This window comes from Aulonocara stuartgranti (assembly GCF_965226115.1).
Source record: "Aulonocara stuartgranti genome assembly, chromosome: 4".
In the NCBI taxonomy this organism is placed as follows: Eukaryota; Metazoa; Chordata; class Actinopteri; order Cichliformes; family Cichlidae; genus Aulonocara; species Aulonocara stuartgranti.
The window spans coordinates 9681903-9703616 of NC_138942.1; the positions used below are offsets into that span (position 1 = coordinate 9681903).

General features: G+C 37.5%; 1 protein-coding gene across 1 annotated transcript in view; it reads right to left on the bottom strand.

The window, feature by feature from the left end:
- The window catches only part of elfn1a (extracellular leucine-rich repeat and fibronectin type III domain containing 1a), an 80334-nt gene that overhangs the window by 20097 nt on the left and 38523 nt on the right, over nucleotides 1-21714 (bottom strand). The window contains exon 2 of the mRNA XM_082529961.1: nucleotides 6421-6501. The gene's annotated coding sequence lies outside the window, so the exon portion shown is untranslated. The remainder of the gene's footprint in view (nucleotides 1-6420; nucleotides 6502-21714) is intronic.

Below are 21714 nucleotides of genomic sequence, written 5' to 3' on the forward strand. Positions count from 1 at the left end.
CATGTAACCCCAAGTGAAATGTTTGATCAAAACCGGATGAAGGCTGGTGGAGGCTGGAGCGGTCCCACGGACCCTCCAGCGAAGACGGATGAAGTCTGGAGCGGTCCCACGGACCCTCCAGCGAAGGCAGACGAAGGCTGGAGCGGTCCCACGGACCCTCCAGCGAAGACAAACGAAGGCCGGAGCGGTGCCTCGGACCCTCCAGCGAAGGCGGACGAAGGCTGAAGCGGTCCCTCCAACGGACCCTCCAGCGAAGACGGACGAAGGCTGGTGGAGGCTGGAGCGGTCCCACGGACCCTCCAGCGAAGACGGATGAAGTCTGGAGCGGTCCCACGGACCCTCCAGCGAAGACAGACGAAGGCTGGAGCGGTCCCACGGACCCTCCAGCAAAGGCAGACGAAGGCCGGAGCGGTGCCTCGGACCCTCCAGCGAAGGCGGACGAAGGCTGAAGCGGTCCCTCCAACGGACCCTCCAGCGAAGACGGACGAAGGCTAATGAAGGCTGGAGCGGTCCCACTGACCCTCCAGCAGACGACGAAGGCTGGAGCGGTGCCTCGGACCCTCCAGCGAAGACAAACGAAGACTGAAGCGGTCCCTCGGACCCTCCAGCAAAGGCAGACGAAGGCTGAAGCGGTCCCTCCAACGGACCCTCCAGCGAAGACAAACGAAGGCTGAAGCGGTGCCACGGACCCTCCAGCGAAGGCAGACGAAGGCTGAAGCGGTCCCTCGGACCCTCCAGCGGAGGCAGATGAAACCGAGGGAGGCTGGAGCGGCCCCCCTGACCCTCCAGCAGACGACGAAGGCTGGAGTGGTCCCACGGACCCTCCAGCGAAGGCGGATGAAGGCTGGAGCGGTCCCCGGGCCCTCCAGCGGAGACAGACGGCTGAAGCGGTCCCTCCCTCGGACCCTCCAGCGACGGCGGACGGCCGAAGCGGTCCTCGGACCCCTCAGCGATTGGACGAGCCCCCATATGTTACACCCCGGCCTAGGCAACCGGAGTGCAACACGAAAAAAAGTAAAAATAAGGCAAAAACACGAGAAAAAACTAATACGGGATTCCACAAAAATAATCCCAAAACGACATTTAAAGCAAGAAACGACATTTATTTATATCACCAAACACCAAACTATTTACAACACGGGGGAAGATCGCGACCCTGACATACTGAAACACAAGGCTTAAATACATAGAAGGAGCAATCAGGGAATGGACCACAGGAGGGAAACACAGCTGGGGCAAATTAGAACTGACGAGACAGGGAAAACGTAAACTGAACACACTAAGATAAGACAGACTTTCAAAGTAAAACAGGAAACACATAACAGTCACGCCAAAAACAAAACACTGACAACACCGAAACGTAACAAACATCTCTAACAATGAAGGAAGCTTTATTATTGATGACTCATTAATTTTCTACAGAGTCATTATTATTATTATTATTATTATTATTATTATTATTATTTAATCTACTTCATTTAAAGATTGCATAGTCTTGTTTATTAGGGTTTGATTTGTGGAGAGTTATTAGGTATACTTTGAAATGATTACAAATAACTAAAATTTGTATTCATTTTTGTTTTTTCTTTAAAGGTGTAAGAATATACTGACCTAGTTTTGTTATGTAAATTTGTAATTAATTTTATTGGAGAAGCTTTTGGAAAGTGATTGGTTTATTAGCTTATGGACCCTCCCATTAATCAAGAGATTAAGAGCACCCTGGATGGGTGTGGTAAAGAGGTTTTTTGTTTTTTGTTTGCCAAATGTCAGATGGGAAGACGGGAGGGTTAGAAAATGATTTTTTGACCACTTTTGAAGTTGTTAAAGCAAATTAAGTTAACTTTCGTTTAATTTTAAGTTTTAAGAAGTTATTTGACTGATTTCTGTTTATAATTTTCCACGAAATAAACGGCATACGACGGCATAACAATGGAGTCAGAAGTGCGTTCTAAAACAAACCTCCCGTTGCCACCCACAGCCTTTTCTTGGACTTTTTTGGTGTTTGGAACGTAAAAGGCCGCGACATATTTTCTTCATAGTGCCTGGATCACTTGTACCACAGCAGTTATTTATCAATCAGTATCAATATTTTTGTATACATATATGTATGTGTGTGTATTTTTTTTTGCTAGTGTGACTTATGTTTTCCTTAAATATGTCATTTGAGCATTCTGCATTCAAACTTCTATCAAAGCAATCTATAAATAATATTTGTTTACTATTATTATTATTATTATTATTATTATTATTATTATTATTATTATTGTTATTTAAATGCTATTAAGAGGTCATAATTACATTAAGGTCCTGTTGTTCAGAAAATGTCCTTTTCTCACCTGTGAATACACCAAGAAGGCCAGTCATTCACGTGTATTGTGCATGTATTTTTAATTGTGAAATTACCAACACATATAATTTTATTTTAGACACATTTTACTCATTTCGGGGTTTTTTTCAACTACTCATTTCAATTTGTTTAGCTCTTAGACCCCTGCCTCTACTCTTGTTCGGGGTAGGGGTCGAGGCTATAGTCAGTACGATATACTAAAAGGAAACTGATGTGATATTAATACACATTTTCATAACAGATCGTTAAACACAACCTTCTTTCAAGTCACTAAAAAAACATCAGCACTAATTGTTTTCTAACATGCTAACAGTAATGGACCAATTATGTCCCGAATGTACAGCTCAAAATGTAAATTAGTCATGAAAAGCAATGTATCTTTTCATGATACATGAGCATGAATTTTTAAGTAACGTAGTTCAATAGGAAGCATAAATTGTATTAGAATTTCATATTTTGTCCTTTGAAACCAGGCGAGTGTGACTGAGAAATCAAAGCTTTAAAGACATTGTTGCATTGTTAACCCAAATCCTGATCTTTTTCTAAGCCAGTAGTTTTTATGATTAAACCAAACCAAGTTTTTGTTATTTGACTACAATATTTATAATTAATTACATATTTTAAAAGAATGGAAATAAATGGAAAACTGGGACAGTAGTCCAGTAATGTAAGACTTTTAGAAAAATGCTATGCTACACCAGCAACCCATCCAGCCTCGTAATGTAGACTTTTTTTGGCTTTTAAATATAGAAAATATTGATTTCATGTACATAGACATTAATCATTGCGTACCAGACTAGGCTGATGAAAGGCTGTGTTCAGTGACACAAAAATATATGGAAATTTGGATTGTGGAATGTGAAAAAATGTCAAATTCATCCTTTTAAATAGTCTGAAGGACTGAATTAAATATCTAATGTACTTTATTTTTTTTTTAAATCTTTTTACAGGCATGTTACAAAATCGCTGGAACACCAACATTATTGCAACTTCTTACACATGTTAGTACAAATTTAGCTGCCAATATGTAAGTGAACATGTTTACATATTGACTCAGTAGAGTTCATATTTCCGTCTATGCAATTTTTGTGTATTTTCACACAATTTTTGCACCAAATACAGTATGCTTTTGAGTTGGATGTAACAGTCTGTCAGAGCCTTTACGTTTATACAACTGGACCACAGCAGTAAAGCATTATTACAGCACCTCATCTGCCCACCCTCATTGCAATGTCAGAGGAAAATTGTCACTGTGTGAACATGGCCCATAGGGCACTTCCCTCCTACTCTCTGTTACATGACAGACAAGCTGAGTAACTAGTGAGTCAGCTAAGTTGAAAGGTTCTGCAGGTTATGTAAATATATATTGCAAGGAAGTGAGTCACTGATGATTCTGCATCTCTTTTGTGAAGGGCCACTTAATGAGTTCTAATTTTTCATTATTTTTCAGTTTTATCAGAGCAAGAAAGCATAAATAAATAAATGGGAATTATCATGGAAGGCAAAATTATACCTTTAAAACGGTCAGAAAAATGTCAGAAACTTATACTGTGATCATGAAAATCACCATCTTCAGTAAGACTTTCTATTCAGTATAACATAAGTGAGGTTGCAAAAATGCTTCTCCAGTAGGATCGTGATAAACAAAGTAAAAAAAAGAAAAAAGGTCCCAGTAGGGGAAAACCATAAGATTATACAGTATGAGGTAAAACAACTCTAATCAATAGTGTGATACAGTATCACTGTTATCAGACTGTAGATATTTTCATTCCCATTTTTGCGATGATAAATTATTATCCACTGCAACAACCAGGCTGGTGTGTGTGTGTGTTTGTCTGGGTGTGTACTATAACAAAGGCTGTTTCTAGTATTTTGGCAGGTGTTTGTATCTGCTGGTCTGTCTAGATTCACTGAATATATTATTAAAAAACAGCAACATTGTGATAAGGTATTTTATTTAAATGAGTTCAAATATGGCTTTGTCCCATGAATATGAAGCAATGGGACGTAGAAAGTGGACGTTGAGGTATAAGGCCACTGACCATACTTCTTCAAGGCCCTGTCCATTTTAATGTATTTATTTTAATGCAGTGTTAATATAGGATATACTACTATGCAAAGGTTTTGAGCCACCCTTCACATCTGCAGATATACTTGAAACTATACAGCAAAACACAATTTGTGTACCTCGAACAAGCCTGAAAGTCAACATTCCCTATGATATCGCTATGACGACCTTTATTATTCAGCACAGCCTAAACTTTCTTAAATAAGTTTCCTTGTAACTTCTTCAAGTATTCTTCAATAATCATTCTACAGGCTGCTTGAAGGTCATTTCAAAGCTCTTCTTTGAAAGTTGTCTGACTTTTGTTCTGTTCTCTGTTAAGATAATCCCACATTGCCTCAGTAATGTTGAAGTCCATATTGGGGATGTGAATTCATGAATTACAGTGTTCTATTATGTGTTTTTCTATTTTGTGTTTAACCCTTTAAGACCTACCATAGAACCAAGTCCGCCAGAGCTTATAGTATATTTTTACATGCTGTGGAGCCATTTTTTGGAGCATTTTAAGTTGCTATACATCAATACAACCACTATAGCCCAAATTTTAATAATATGTCTGCATTAAGTGCATAGTAATTACATAAATTGCAAAAAAGTGCAATAAAATACAAAAAAATTTAAAATCGTTTTTGTTTTTTTAACATATATTTCTAGTTAGAGAAATTTAAGAGGCTTATCCCTCAAAACTGTAAATACAAAAAAGTTGCACAAACTAGTTTCCCACCAAAGGAAATTTATTTTAAGTGTCTTCATAGTTTTATTTTTGAGATACACCAATTTTCATATACTGCAGGAAAAATGAAAAAATATATTATAGTGCAAATTTGCAAAATAACAGCATATGCATCAAAATAAAATATTCCCAGCAGTGCAATATGAGTCCTCAGCATCCCAGAAACGACACAGAAAGTCATAAAGTCAAATAAACTTTTAAAAACACAAGTATAGGCTCATGAGGCCACGATGGTAAAAAACCACATTTCCGCAAAATGACGTCACTTCCGCTTTCGGGCAGGTCATGCCGGACATGCGATAGTTCACGCTGATGGACATAGGAAGTGTTACAAACAGCTGATCGGATCGGCAAAGCGTGTTTCTGTGCTTTTTATGCAGTTTTTGAAAAGCTATATGTGGAAGGAAACTGTGACCTAGGACAAGCTGATGGCATAAGATGTAAGTACAACTCCTCCGGTTTCATATGCAAAAAAAATTATTGTGCTAGCTTACGTGGTTGCAGTGCTACCAGGATTTAAAAATAGTTACGCAAAATGGAGCGTGTCCGCTCCGACCGGCTTTAAAGGGTTAACTGCATTGGCAGTGTTCTTGGGATCATTGTCATGCTGATGCAGATGGTATTTCATGGTGGGTCAAAATATGATGGTACTTCTCTGGTCATAATTCAGTGAATTTTGACAAGATCCCCAACAACACTGACTAAAATCCAGCACCAAACCCTGACAGAGCCTCTACCATGGTTTACAGACTTCCAGCTTTAATGGTGGGGAGTCCCAGATTTAAACCTAAATCTGGGACTCCCCACCATTTGACCTTAGAACTGAAGAAGCTTCTCGGATGAGAGGTGAAACGTCTTCAAGCAACTTAAAGAAGTCCAGACGCTTTTCTTTGCAAGCTCCTTTGACTACGATGACCTGGATGACTGAGAACCTTCACAGACATATAGATAGATAGATATACATATAGATATATAGATATAGCCAGAAAGGCAGAAAGAGCGAGAGTAATCAAGTATGGACATTTCGGGTCCATATTTTTGAAAAAAGATAATTAATTAAAAAAAAATTGAGATGGTGAAATGGTAAAAGAGTTGTCCACTCTCAGAATGACATGTCCTCTGAGTAGTTTGTCTTTGCTACTGTACTGTTCTTGTCATGCATATTGACCGGTGGATTAGCGATGGATTGCCTGTTATCCTCTTAGGAGGTGATTGCTCATGCAGCACTCGAGTTGACTCAAGCTATGTGAGACTGTACCAAACACCTGCACTTACCACTGTAGTCTAGGTTGAAATCCTCAGCGAGGGAAAGCATCCCTGGTGTCCTCCAGCAATACAGATGTCTGCAGATGTCAACTGAGGAACAATAATTGAAAGAGAATCATGTAAATATTTCAATTTCAACAAAGAGGTTCATAAAATTGATTTTTTTATGTCAGTATGTCAACCATTTAACCTTAAGTCAACATCTTAATAGAATCCATGGATACCATTCTCAATGAATCATGAATAAAAAAACCCAAAACAAACAAACAACAATAACACCCCCCCTGCTTGTTCACCTTCATTTGGCTTATAGTCTCCAAAATGAATTCAGCTGCATGAATATATGTATTTTCTTTTCAAGAATTAGAACTACCTCATTAACCTTATCTAACAAGCACAAGCTAATGAAATCCTCTGTTTCAGTTTCCGGTCTTGCCAAACTTAGGCTCACTAATTAATCAAACATCACCCTCCACCCCATCCCCCATCGTCTTAATGACTGCCTATAAAGCAAAATAGAATATTCTACACACATTGCCCAGGGGAAAGCAACTTGTGCACAAATTCATGCATTTTTATTGGAAGTTAAAATAAAGAGAAAGAAAAGCTTTACACTCAAAAGAAAGCCACGCTTTGTATTCGCTGCAATAATCAAAACAGAAGGAAAACACAATTTCTTCATCCTTTGTCCATGCCTCATCCGTGCTGGTATATTTCTCTGTTCGCAATGCAAGGCTGCAATTTTCACACTTACATAAATATTAATATCTACATAAGCAAGCTCTAAATGACATTTACACTCAGTATTCATGTTACTCTTTTTACTCTAAGCAAACAATTCTTTGTTCTCATCTCTTGTGATTCAGAGTGTATAACATGTTGGGTCAAATGAAAAGCACTGGAAAAATCAAATCTCCAACAATCAGTTATGGAAAACGGCAAAATGGCTAGATTTTCAGTCTATGAGAGGACAATAGATAATGTGATCCAATTAGTGGTGGAGGCTGCTATTTGCATTCCAGTGAAAGGGGTGATAGTTAAAGTGGCCCAAGACAGCTGCCTTTCAGCAAAGACCCATGACAACACAAAAAGCAGCGGAACCAAGAGAAAAGGGGAATTTGGGAGTCTTTAGCCGTATTCTTTTAATTACTCATCATAATGACTCCATTTAGCTGTTCAATGACCCATTTTATGGCATTGAACAGGCATGGGAAGCTCTCCGTCCTTGGCAGGGTCAGTCCTGCAGCTGCCCCTGCTGCCATCTTTCAACCAATAGGGAACATTTTCCCTACACTGGGCTCTAACAGTCAGGTAGCTCAAGAATTCGCTCTCAAATACATTCACATACGCACACTGGCTTCATCACCACAAATTAGATATGCACCGAATGTCACTCCGCGAGGGAATTCAGTTCAAAGAGGTGCTCATTATATGGAAGACAATAATTATCAAATGCGCAAAACATTCATGAAGAATAAAGATAGTTTGTCGTGTTGGCACCTGCCATGAAGCTGGCAAGGAACAAGATATGCAAATAACTAGTTTTTGTTTTGTTTCTGCAGTGAATTGTTTAAAAAAGCTTTGCAACAAGACCACCTACAATTCTTTGTTAAAGACAAAGTCTTGTATTTAAAAAAAATGCAAAATAATTAAAAATCTAGATATTTTCATTTAAAGCTCCAACCTCCATTGTTATTCTTGTTAATATCAAAGATTGAACCATTGCACTAATAACAGGTTACTTAATAAAGTAAATTATGGCATAAATGTCAAGTTTTCATCATATATGTATTAATTTTAAATAATTTTCCCATCTAGACTTAAATGTTGGGATGCAAAGTAATATTCCTCCTTGTTGTTAACAGAAAGTCTTATTGTTTTACTTTTTTCTTGCTTTTTATGCAAGAAGATATATTTGAAGATTTGTCAGGTGGCAGCCCTGGAGGTAGGGATGAAGGAGGGGAGGTGCGGAGGTGGTGAAGAGAAGCAGACCCCATATGGTCGCGAGAAGCTGGATTTTCTGGCACATCTCCAGGATGCTGACCCAGAGCGTTGGAAGGTTGAGCATTGGCACCAATCTGACTGATTTTTCTCAGCTGCTGACGTGCAGAGGAGCACACATGGATATGAGTACAAAAATAGCTTGTATCGACCACAGCGTGACGCAACTGTTCAGAATTTAAATCATTGCCATTTGTTTCTGTTCCATGTAAACTTTTTCCGAGATGACTCATACAGTTTCAATGAAAATAAAATCATGAAATGATTTATGCTTTTAAGACAAAGAAAGACTTGTCACAATAAAAGAGTGCTGTATGATATTGTGTATAAATGATGTTTCATGTAATTTCATTTTATTTGTACTATTACTCTCTTAAGTGAAAGCTGTAAAATAAAAATACTTTTTAATGCTTGGAGAGATTCTCCTACTGTTTGCAGTCTGACATATAAAGAAAAAATGACAAGTCAAGTTCCAACTGCTTCCCTCTTCTTCTTTTGTAAAAATACAAATAATCTTGTTGTTTCTGTGCAGTAGCAGCAAAATGAATGCCTTAAGTGGTTTGCAGAGAAAGGTCTCCACATTAGCACTAAAAAAGAGACAGTAGAGAGATAATAAATAATATTCTGATTTTGTAATACATAAAAGAACAAGGAATGACCCAGAAAACGGTTATAGATTCTCCAACTGGGTGATGTCTCTATTCTCCTTGAACATCAAGAACTCAGTTCTATGATTTATATATTAATTCACAATGGCAACATCAGACATAATGTATCATGGCCCTTAATGTCAGCAACAGTAAGCCCTGTTATTGTAATCCACCATCAGCACCACCTCAGCTCATCTCACTGTTAAATCATAGGAGGCCACAATGGCTGGAAGCTGCTAGGCATTCTTTAACATTTAGTTTTACAGTCTGATTACAAAGTGTACAAACGCTTCCTGATGAGCAGCTCCATGTTTGTCAGTGACCTCAGTGACAAAGACCTTGGTGGGAGAATAAATTCACACAAAAGGAAATCCTCCAGGTTCTTTTGTCTGGAAACGCTCGGTTGGTTTAGGTTAGGGGTTTGCTTTGTATAGGAGAAGTGGTAGGGTGTTTGATGTCTGATTCAGCTCAGTCACAGAAGCCTAAAGAGCAGATCGTGACTCCCTGATAACCCACTGGCAACCTCTGGTCACTGGGGGAAAATGTGTTGTATTGGAAAGATGGTACCTCTTTGTGATTTGGTCAGTAGCAGATTGCCATGGTTGCCCATATTTGGCATGGAAGACAGCAACTTGTCTGCAAACACCCGCTTCCTGCCAGTGGTAAGACTTGAAAAAGTGGCAGAAAAGGAGTCCATTGACCTTCAAAGTAAAAAAGTTGCTCCTCTCTGCTTCAGCCGACATCTCAAAAGGCTCACCAGTTTCACCTTAACCCATTTTTCACCCGTGACCCAATTGCCAGATGTTCGCTGACCAGTCACTAGCCCAGTGTGGCATGGGGCTAATTTTAACATTTATATTCTCATACACATTTTCACAATTCTAATAGAAAGACTGCATTAAAAAGTTATAAATGTTACTTTAACTTTTGAGTCCACCTTCAGTGGAGCAACTCTGAAAATTAAACTGGTTCGAATTAACTGCATGTAGCTGTTACTCTGGCCAGTCCAGAGTGTTTCCATAAAGACATGATTTCAGCTCTTGCTCTGCCTCAAGAGAGTCGTCTCAAATGTTCCATTCCTGGATGAACCCTGTGGGCATCAGGTGGCAGCTACAACCATCTGCAATTTAGAGAACATGTCCTTAGAAAAGTATTGACCTTAGTACCTTAAGCTGTAGACAGCTATGTATGGCATACAACTTGAAAATACATTAAAACGAATGAAAATGAAATAGTTTTGTGAAGTTCAACTTAAAAATATGGACCATGTTATAAAAAATTCAAGTTCTTAATTGTTCATGATTATAAAGTCAAGCTGCATAGACTGACAGTTCTGATAAGGTTATTTTGTCTTGTAATATAACACATTTACTACTACTGGCTAAAGGCCAGATCTCACTCTGAGCTTGTGAGAGGTGTTAAGATGTGACAGGAGTCTTGCTTTTCAAAAACTGTACACAGGAATTACTATGAGTCACATTTCCTTTTATTACATCAAGACATTTTTTTATTTTGATAAGATGACAAGGTTATGCTGGTAAATACATTTTTCTGTTATGTACTTCCAGAGCTGTCATTCAGCAAGCGCTGAGATAATTTAGTTGCTCTTAAAATCATCCGAAGTAGGGTGGAGGAGGCACAACCCATCTTTGTAGCCCAACGCAGTCACAAGCAACAGCCCTGCAGTGAGAAGCAGACTAGCTAAAAGTATCGCTGCTCTTTAAAACTTCCACTCTGATGTAGAAAGAGACTGTGTGATAAGAGGTGTTTCATGAACACTGCACTGTGAGTCCATTTAGTTAAGCTTCCTGACTGCGTTGGTGTTGGGCAAGTGGGAACTAAAAAAAATGAGTGCAGGAAACCATCACCTGAGGCTGTGTGCAAATCTAAATTCAGGTGATTACACTATAGCCAAGCTTTCCAACCTACCATGAAATAACTGAACTAGAGGGTGAAGTCATTAAATTTACATATTGTCTGGTAATACTTGGGAGGTGATTTCTAGATTTTATATCTCAGTTACTAAGTCCCATTTAAGCCTAAAGGTAAGGAAGTGGAAAGTTTCACAGCTCGTTTCCTCTACAGAGGAAAGTATTTGCTACCTGTTAAAACTACAAACAAGCCCTAAGCAAAGCAAAAACACACACACACGTAAAGCACGCACACACACACACACACATGGAAATTCATCCTTTCATTTAAAAACTGGCCCATGTGCATGTGTATGAAGACAGAAAACTTTGAAATTGCATTTCTAAAAATAGACAGGCATACTTACTGTGCCCTCAACCCCTATCTACAGTAAAAAACACATTTGGAGACAGAATGGGTTTCCTGATAGCTTCATGAAAGCAAGATGTTGGTGTGCTGTTCCCTCACTCATTCAATATTAAAGTAGCATGGCATGCTGTCTAGAGCCACTATAATGATGTTGTAATGGGTTTACAGAAAATGGAACATGGCTTTGCTGCTTACAGTTTTTCTTAAATGCTTTGGTGCATTTCTCGCAATATTTTTGAAGTTGTCAGCTCCGAAGATGCATTTCCCTTCAAATCCTAAAACTTTTAATTAATCTGTCTGTTTTTGTGTCAGTGAATACATTATTGCGACAAAAATCAAAAGGTCCTTTGGCAATATGTAAACCAGGGTGGGTTTATGCATATTTAATATTTGAAATATTTACATTTTCTTTGTCCAATGATCGAGTCTAGAAGGCATTTCTCATTTTTAATTGAAAAATTATTGTCCCACATGTTTTTGCTAATATTGGACAGTGCACTTGACAATAACTTTTCTAGGGAGAATTGTCCTCTTTTATGTGTCAAAAGTAACATTATTCAAATGCTGATTTCCAGTGTTGGGTTGGCTGAGCTCAGGCGGTAGAGCCGTTCGTCTGCGAATTAGTACATGGTGGTTTGATCCCTGGCTGCTCCAGTCTGCATGCCACCTATCCTTGTGCAAGATGCATACATCGGCGTGTGAATGTGTTTGAATGTTAGAAAGAAAGCACTTAGCTATGAATGAGTGCTCAAGTAGAGTAGAAAAGCGCTATATAAGTACCAGTCAAAAGGCTTAAGGCATTATTAGTTTGTAAAGACAAAGAGCATGTACATTTGCATGTATGGAGAGAGAACAAAAATAATCCAGCCAGCCTTTAAATAATACAGTACACAGACTAAAGTAACAACAAAAAGAAAAATAATGCAGCACTTCACAGAACTAAACAAGAGGAATTAAACATAAGCCTACAAAGTGGAATTGTATATTGAAGGCAGTTGTTCTGTTTCTCCTATTCCTTTAGCCACAGATGTCACCGCCGTCACGTCTAACGCTGCTCCTTGCAATGCAACAGGGAAAGAACCAGCATTTAGACCACATCTGTCCTCTTTTGCAACTTTTCCAGGCAGCTGAAGGCTTAAATATTAATCTGAGCAGGCCGCCCCTTTTAGAATAATCATACACAATTAAAATCTTCTGGTGTATAATGGATAGTGAAACTGTGCAGCTAAAAGAAACATGACCCGATTTGCTCACAAAGCCATATACAGTAAACTAATATTTGTTCAAACTGTAGACAGCTGTCTAAAAATTCTAAAAAGTTTTCAAGAGCAAACAAAAAATTGACTTTCTTTTTATTTTGGAAACTGTGTAACTGTGATTTAAAAATAGTCAATTGGACAACTGAGAAAATCTGTAAAGTACAACATGAATGCTTGACACTAAATTTTGGTTATAGAATTTTACAGTTCAAACACATTTATTTATAGTTTATTGTTTTTAGGTTTTTACGTGAATTTGTATGTTTTAAAATTACAACAGATGAAACCTAAACTTTCTGTCAGGTTGTAGTTGTTTGCTAAACTATTACAGCTTTCTAATAGTGTGGTATTAGTGAGGTAACCAGGAGGCAATAAGAAGATAATAATATGGAAGAAGGAAATGATTACCACTTAATCACCAAAGTAATGGCCAAATAAGATTCTAATGTTATCGTGTAACAACAATGGTTATAGCTGAGTAATAAGACCTTTAATTAAATTTAATGACGGTAAATTTATGTATTGTAATAACTGGCTAGAAACTGGGGGTGATAATTTGGAAACAAATGTATGCCTGTGAAACAAAACCATTTAGTATTATCAGTATGATCACTGACTCTAGAGAAAAAGTGTTCCTGGACGGGTCACTGACTGCAAGGTGTCCAGGCCTGTGGCTTGTGGGTTCTTTGGATGCAACTTTGGAAAACTAAGCTGTGCTGCCATCTTCTCTTTAGAAAGAAGAGGCTTTCAAGAGGCAAACCTCTTCATTTTTTAAAAAAAATTCTTCTGTCATGGATACTCTTTCTCACCTTATTGTTTGGAAATAGCCTTATAACCCTTCCCAGAATAATGGACAGCAACAGTTGCTTCTCTAACATCATTGATGATGAGGAATGATCTTATAATAGTTGTGCCTGGCTGCTGCTTACTTACACAGAGGCAGAAAGGGTATAGAAACACTGCTATTTGAAATCCTCATACATAAAACCTTAGATTTAATTGAGGAATATTTCTTAGACAGGCAAATTAGACTAAATACATTGTTTTATCTTGGTAATAACTTTGCAATTTGTGTTTATTTATTAAGTTTAGGCATATTCTTTATAAAAGAGGAGGTGGTAACATTTTGCCGAGTAAAACATCCCTGGATATTCTCCTCTCAGAACGTTACAATGCCCTCTCTTTATTTTGCTTCACTAGTTCACCTAATAATTTTGTCCCTGATTAGCTCTTTGTAAATTCTAATATCAGTTTAGTATTTAGTATTTATTCAACCATACATTAACTAATATCAGTTAAATCAGTTAGCCCCAGCCTTTCAGAGTGTCAAAAGTTAGAAATAAGCAAGAGTGGGCAGGCAGAGACCCTAAACTTTCCTCTCTATATTTAGAGAGGAAGTATAAATTTCCAATCCTCCATCCTAGCTTGCTTGCATGTAGTTTAGACATCTCAGTCAAGACAACTTTCAGTAGAGTAGGCCTAATAGCAAAATGCTTAGTGGAATTTAAGATTTTAAATAGTTTAACCTCACTTTCAGTATTTTATAACAGAGTACCTCTTGTCTGTATTACTGTATATTGTATAAAACTGTTTTAAAATATGTGCACTACCTCCTGTGTTGCTTTAACCTAAACAAGCTGTGCACTTAACCTTTGCCATATTTAAAGACACCCTACTGTTGACACTTGGTTTCAGAGGTACATTCATAATCTTTTGTTAAAGCCATCTCTGTGCTCTGTGCGTAGACTGGACCCTAGGGTACAAAAGCAGAAAAGCTATTAAGTGGCACAAACTCTGGGGCTGTTTTGTTTTTCTGGAGAAGTCATTCATTTAATGTCTGATCTTTGTCTCGTAGTTTCTTCGTCCATGCTTCCAGGGCAACCCTGCGTAGTGATGAATGAATAACAGAGTGGCAGAGTGGTGTGATGAAGAGTGGCCTTTACACATGCATGTGATGAAGACATTAATGTACTCCCATGTCTGTTTTTGCTCTCGAGGATTGTTCATCAAGGACATCTTGTGAAGCACCATAATGACTTTTATTCTTGGCAAAAGCAGGATTTCTTGAGTGGCATGGCGAATAATTTGTTATTATCTGGAATAAGTGGGGTAGAATGATAAGGATGACAAGTATAGCAGGGGCTCTATGTGGTCTTACACTGTTGCTTTTATTGCTTTTAGCAGATTTTCTTCAGGGCAGGACCAGCTAAAGAGGGCATTTGGTATTCTTAGATTGTTTGAGAAGAACAGTTAGAGAGATGTGCACGCTGAGAACGGACTAATGCACAGAAGCTCTTTTAAGGAAAAGAAAAGAGTCATCCTGCATTGTTCAGTTGGAGTCACGTAAAACATATACTGTATGGTGTTCCTGTTCAGCAGTATTAAAAGTAAATATTTCTAAAAGACAACAGTAAAAGAAAAATACCAACAAGAGAATCTTTGCATCCTTTCATAACCACAGAACTGGCCATCCATGACAAAGACAGCAGAAAAGTTTTTTCATGTGAATCCTCTCTAAAATGCCCATGAGTAAACACCGAGGACATCGGGAAAGATATGATGCAATGGAGCATTGATGTTGCAGTGACACATTGTCCTTCACTTCTACTAGGCAAAGCTGAAGGACATCTCCTGAACTACAGCAAGAATTCAGTCAAGTTCAACACCAGAACAAATGGGCAGCTTAAGCATTAATTTGAGTCCTGTTATCAGGGCCATCATTAAACCTGATTTTAAACTGAGATTTACTGGTTTACAAAGGATGTCCGTGAAGCTTCCCACAATTTTCTCTAAGCGTTAATCAGTGTAATTGATATCATCAGTGGAAAATTAACACATAGGTCTGATTTAAAAAGATGTTTGCGTAGTTTGGCCACAACCTCCCACGATTATAGATGAGTCACTTTTTAAAAAACAAGGGTTTTTACAATGTAAATGCATACCAAGGCTTTTCTGATCTATAATGCAGCCACTTTTGCAATTTCCTTGCTTAAGGACTCTGTTTGTCCACATAAAATTGATTTTTTTGCTGTGTTTGGGAGACTCGAACTAGTATGTGAATCTAACAAAATTTATTCTCTTCATTCTTCCCAATTCATGTAGAGAACCGGTTCGAAGAATTTCAACTTCTTGGAATCGTTAGTCTGCTTGCCTATCGATACCACTTATCAGTTCTTGCACTCGCACTAAAGTCAGTTGATTTTAGTTCCCGTGCCAGAGGCGGAAAACAGTGGTGCAGTCTACAGGGTGGATTCAGAAATTAATAATATTTTTATAGCACAAAAGGACAAAAGCTTGATGGTAAAATAAAAACTGCATCCAGGACAGAAACAGCTGCATTATGCTAGCAAAACAACTTCAGCTCTTTGTAAGCACCTGCACATACTAAATGCTAACGCTAAGCTAGCAAAGAGCCGAGAGTGAAGTAAGCTGAGTGAATACAAACCCCAGTCCAGCAGCCAGACAGTGGCAGTGGCTAACAAAGACAGTGATGAGCAGTCAGGCTGCAGCCTCCATTTCTATCTGCACATGTTTCTAAAGTAAAACCATTGTGCCAGTTTCTTTTGTGCTGGTTTTCATCTTTGCTTTGTGCTTTCAGCTTTATGTTCATACCTAAAGATTTAGAGAAAGATCATATGTGTTTCCTCACTGGGATAGGGATTTGTGTTGGTGCGTGGAACTGTAGCCTGAGGTTTATTTTGTTAAATGGCAATTATAAGACGATGCATTTCAGGTCATTTTATAGAGATTCAAAAAAGTAATGTTATGCAATGCATTGCTTCAAAAAGTGTTCTGTGTAATCTGTATAATACATTGCAGGTTTCTGACTAACGACCATGACACTGATCACAACAAAGAAGGGACATACCCCTCACATGCACAAACATTTGAACACGCAGCATGCAATTTCCACCAATCTAATCTCTTCGGTATACTGGTGGCAATGGTGGTGACTCTCAAAGGAGAGCAAATAAGATCCCAATGAGAATCGAATCAATAAGTGATAATGATAATGGAATTATGGAATTGGATTTGTTATCAATCCCCATCCTTATTAGTTACATCAGAAAATGAGATGAGATGTGAGTGTGAGTTGGTTTAGGATTTGTAGGGTGGGGATGACCACATAGAGACTTTCCTTGAGTTGATGGTGAAATTCTTTTTACTGACTAGAAGGGTTTTCCAGGAAGATCAAGTCAGGAGCGTTGCCACTCACTTACTAGTACCTGACAAGGTAAGTTAAGGCACAACCCAACCTTCTTTTTTTTTTTTTTTATTTAATTGTATTACATTTTGGATAGTATGGTGAGCATGGCGGCCTGTCTAAGACTGATCTTTGGACTGAGGCATTTACATCAAATTAATATTAATAATATTAATACTATTAATAGATATATTTCCTATGTATGTCCTGGCAATGTTGTTGTTTGAGACACAGTAAAGGAAGCACATATCTTGACTTTATGATGTAGACATGCTTAACATTGTGCTAAAATGAAAAATTCTGCTTAATCTAGTTAGTTTAATCCCAGCATTTAAATTGTATTTGACTTTTAATCCTAATGAAACTGATGTATTGCTAATATTCTTTGATAGTAACTGTACATTACATTCAATATAATAAAATTTACACTCATGTCAATTTACTGTGAACGACTCAGTCAAGTTATGTGGAGGCTCTGTGCAACCTTGTCTGTGCAAAGGACGAAAGCCATAAGCCCTCTATAAAGAGAGGCCTGCAGTTTAATTGATGGGATCAGAGGAGACTTAGAGGACTGAAGATGTAAAAGCCAGAAAAAAAGGCCCTCAAGTTGTTTGTAGAAGTTGTCAAGATGACCAACTGCCATAAAATCCTTTTACTCATGTTTATTTTTATGCTATAACCTACTCATATTGAAGGTTTCACTATATGGGAGTGATAAAATATGTTAAATCTGGGACATGAACTTCTAAAACTCAACATGCACAGAAAGTGTTGGATTCATGGACTGCACTGTACATATGTTAACACAGAAACTTACAATAGCACAAATCTGTAAACCCAAGAAGAAGAGTATGTTCAAGCAGTTTACAGGGTCAAATCCCAGGCACTCATCTGAACATGCAGGAGAAAGATGCAAACATTCCCTCTCTGTTCATTATTTAGTGCAAATAGTCAGCGCTTTAGCCTCCTGCACACTTGTTTTTGTCCATTCATATATTCAACACTGATAAATGTTGAGAATTAATTTACTGCCGCAGACACGATTCCTGCAACTGTTCATTAATCCACTCATGAATATGGAATCATTCAGACCTCGGTGGCTCTTTTTACAGTAATGTGAGCAGTGAAGCCTCTGGAAAAAAAAAAAAATCTCTCTGACCAAAGTGAGCCTCACTTTTCAGGTGAGAGCACTTTATTCTCCCTCCACTTCCCTCTGCAGTGGGGCCACTCAATAAATCACAGTGCAAAGCGCTACCTTTACTCTGTAGCCGCTAAGACACTAATGTCAGTGGCTGTGAGGATGAATTGTCATGACTCAGCGGACTTGCCTGAAAAGGTTTGCTTTCTATTTCAAAAATCCCAACAAAAATATCTAAAAAAAAATGTAGAAAAATTAATTTGGATTATGAAAATTACATCAAACTGACGTTTTGGCCACTTCACTTTTACTGCAACATGAGAGATGAGTTGCTGTAATTTGCACCTGTAAATGATCTGAATAATTAAAAAGGGATAACGAAGGAACATCATCTATAATACAATGAGTAGAAAGTAACTTGAGAAACATGCATGTACAGGTATTGTTGTCTTTAAAAGCCTTGCGCAGAAACTGGTGTTACATTTCATGGTTCAATTTACAGGGTACCGCAAAGGAGCAAAACTATTTTATTTAAGATTTTAACCATCACTGCTACAACCTCATATATGACGAGACATTAATGTAAAAGTTATCTTTATGGGAAATTTATCAACTTAATGATATTACTGCATTTTAGGTTGGCAGCACAAATGAGAACAGTGCCTCCAAATTCCTGTTTCCTTAATCAACACTTGTAGAAGGACTGTGGGCCATTCCATCCCATTAAAATGTTATGACAGGAAATTTTAATATTTATAATAATTCCAGTGAAAATCTTAGCATCATATATTTTACTTTTCAATGTATATATATATATATATATATATATATATATATATATATATATTTGAAAATAGTCTGTCTACCCACTGTCAAACCATTTTTTCAAAGTCTGTGGCAAAAAGAAAAAATAAATAAATTCACTTCTCTTTCTTACCATCAAAATGAATCCAGATCTGCAACAGATACATCAGATGCATTAAAAAATGTCTGATGATGAGCTTACTAAATAAAAGAAAAAAGTCTAACATCTATGCAAAGTCGCATATTTGAGCGCAGAGTAAAAAAATCTTTTAAATTGCACTGAAGATTTCTGAATGATATGTTATTGAATTACACAACTCAAGGAGTGTGGAAGTTTTCATATTTTATCAAAGGAATACTCAGCAAAATTCAGATAATCTTTTATGTATCTTTAATAGTTTTTGACATACTCATGTTAAAAATTGCCTCAGATTTCAGTGTGTGACAAAAAAGCCTAAAGTGGATCAATGAACTGATTTTCAAAAACATATATAAGATATGATAAAACATATTATTTATGAAGCTAAAATTTCGCAGCAATCATTTTTCATTTTTATGCAACTCGTGTGGTCGATGTTGTTCAGGTCAATGCATGTTTTAAAATAATTATAGTGCAGGGTGGGCCATTTATATGGATACACCGTAATAACATGGGAATGGTTGGTGATATTAAAGTCCTGTTTGTGGCACATTAGTATACGTGAGGGGGCAAACTCTTCAAGATGGGTGGTGACCATGGTGGTCATTTAGAAGTCGGCCATCTTGGATACAACTTTTGTTTTTTCAATAGTAAAAGGGCCATGTGACACACCAAACTTATTGGTAATGTCACAAGAAAAACAATGGTGTGCTTGGTTTCAACGTAATTGATTATGAACAATCATGATATGGGATGAATTTGACCAGTTTTCTGCATTGCATCGGAGAATGTGAATTTTAAAAAATCATTGATTTATGCTTTTGATAGAGCATTACCTCATATCTTAATGGAAATTGCTTTAAAATCAACAGTGTCTCATATAGATACTCTCTCATCTCTTCTTGATCTCGTTTCCCTTTCAAAAAGAGTTTACGATCTAACATAAAGATAGCATACAGCACATTACTGAACAAACCAGCCAATATTTTGTCTCCTTTTTTCTCCATAAATTCGTCATTAGGTTTGTCATTGCTTGTCCTTCATTTAGCTGAAATTCTTTTTAAATGTAGCTTGGTTAGCGTGTGCTAAGAAGAATACTAAATGGCGGCTTACCGGGGCTTTTACTGTGCATAACTTTAAGATCAAATCAAATCAAAATTTATTTATATACCACACATTAAAAAGAACAAAGTTGACCGTAGTGCTTCACAGTCAGTAAAAGCACAGTCAGTAAGATATTACTGCATACACTATATTAGCAAAAACCACTGGGTCAGCTAAAATTTGCACAGAGAAACTGTTCAGCCATGCAAACCCACGCCATAAAGCTCCTGGCACACAGTTTATGTGCTGATGTTAATGTCAGAAGAAGTTCGGAACTCTCCAGTTACTGAGTCAGCAGTGCATTGGTGACTTTTACACATGTGCCTTAGTACTTGGCAACCCTGCCCCTTACTTAGTCTGCCACTGAATGCTTCTATTTTGTAATAATACTACATTACAACTGACTGTAAAATATATAGGACAGGAGAAATTTCATAACCTGACTTGTTCAAATACCATCATGGGGAGTTTACGTCAGGCGAGCTGATGTTCGCGTCAGTTTTGTTTTAAATATTTAAATATTGATGACAGTACCACACTGGATTTTAGTGACCTCTTTAGAGTGAGCCAAATGTTTGCAGTGGCAGACTGCATGATTAGGTGCTTGATTTTGTATGACCTGCAGTTCATTGTATTCATAAAATTACACAGAAGATTTATGGATTTGGTGCTGGTCATGTAGAAACATTACATCCTTTTTCTTTGAATATTATAATTTTGGCATTAAACATTTATATTTCCCCAGGATGCCTCCTGGGCGCTTCCTGGGTGAGGTGTTCCGGGCATATCCCACCGGGAGGAGGCGCCAGGGCAGACCCAGGACACGCTGGAGAGATTATATCTCTCGGCTGGCCTGGGAACGCCTTGGTGTTCCCCCGGATAAGCTAGAGGAGGTGGCTGGGGAGAGGGAGGTCTGGGCTTCTCTGCTTAGGCTGCTGACCCCGCGACCCGGCTCCAGATAAGCGGAAGAAGATGGATGGATGGATGGATGGATGGACATTTATATTTCCATATTTATCTCATATTTATTTTTGGTACCACTTTACAATAAGGCTCCCCTTATAGATGCTAATAAATAGTTTATAGCTATATTATTAATTAATTTGTAAATGCTTTATAAACCATTATTAATGGTTTATTATGCATTAGTTAAGGTGAGAAAGAGGAAAAAAACTGACCGGTTTCTTGCCAAATAGTGAGCCAAATGTGTTCACCTATATATTTCATCTAGAGTTGCTATATTAAACATTTCAGACTAAGTTACTATCCTGTAAGCACAATCAGCATTTGTAAACATATTTTTTATCATATAAAATTGTACTTCAGAAATGCATTATAAATATCCACAACTATCAATCGGAGCTTTGTTGTAAAGTGTAAAGCATAAAACCATTTATTTATGAATAATAAATATTTATAAATGCCAAATGGGAGCCTTATTGTAAAGTGTAAAGCATAACACCATTTATTAATGACTACTAAACATAAATGACAAAAGAGAGTTTTGTTGTAAAGTTTAAAACATGTCAACATTTATTAATGACTACTAAACATTTATAAATGACAAAAGATAGCTTTGTGGTAAAGTTTAAAACATGTCAACATTTATTAAGGACTAATAAACATTTATAAATGCCAAATGGGAGCCTTATTGTAAAGTGTAAAACATGTCAACATTTATTAATGACTACTAAACATTTATAAATGACAAAAGATAGCTTTGT